Source organism: Mandrillus leucophaeus, unplaced genomic scaffold (genome assembly GCF_000951045.1).
Source record: "Mandrillus leucophaeus isolate KB7577 unplaced genomic scaffold, Mleu.le_1.0 Scaffold255, whole genome shotgun sequence".
NCBI classification, from domain to species: domain Eukaryota; kingdom Metazoa; phylum Chordata; class Mammalia; order Primates; family Cercopithecidae; genus Mandrillus; species Mandrillus leucophaeus.
The window spans coordinates 2580484-2581139 of record NW_012102643.1 but is presented as its reverse complement, the minus strand read 5'-3'; positions in this window follow the sequence as shown (position 1 = coordinate 2581139).

Below are 656 nucleotides of genomic sequence, written 5' to 3'. Positions count from 1 at the left end.
ACACTGTTGTGGGGACTGTAAACTAGTTCAACTATTGTGGAAGACAGTGTGGCAATTCCTCAAGGATCTAGAACTAGAAATACCATTTGACCTAGCCATCTCATTACTGGGCACATACCCAAAGGATTATGAATCATGCTGCTAAAAAGACACATGGACACGTATATTTATAGCGGCACTATTCACAATAGCAAAGACTTGGAACCAACCCAAATGTCCATCAATGATAGACTGAATTAAGAAAATGTGGCACATATACACCGTGGAATACTATGCAGCCATAAAAAACGATGAGTTCATGTCCTTTGTAGTGTAGGAACACGGATGAAGCTAGAAACCATCATTCTGAGCAAACTATCGCAAGGATAGAAAACCAAACACCACATGTTCTCACTCATAGGTGGGAATTGAACAATGAGAACATTTGGACACAGGGGGGTGGGGAACATCACACACTGGGGCCCGTCGTGGGGTGGGGGGAGAGTGGAGGGATACCATTAAGAGATAAACCTAATGTAAATGACGAGTTAACAGGTACAGCACATCAACATGGCACATGTATACATATGTAACAAATCTGTACATGGTGCACATGTACCCTAGAACTTAAAGTATAAAAAAAAATTTTATGAGGCCAGGCATGGTGGCTTATGCCT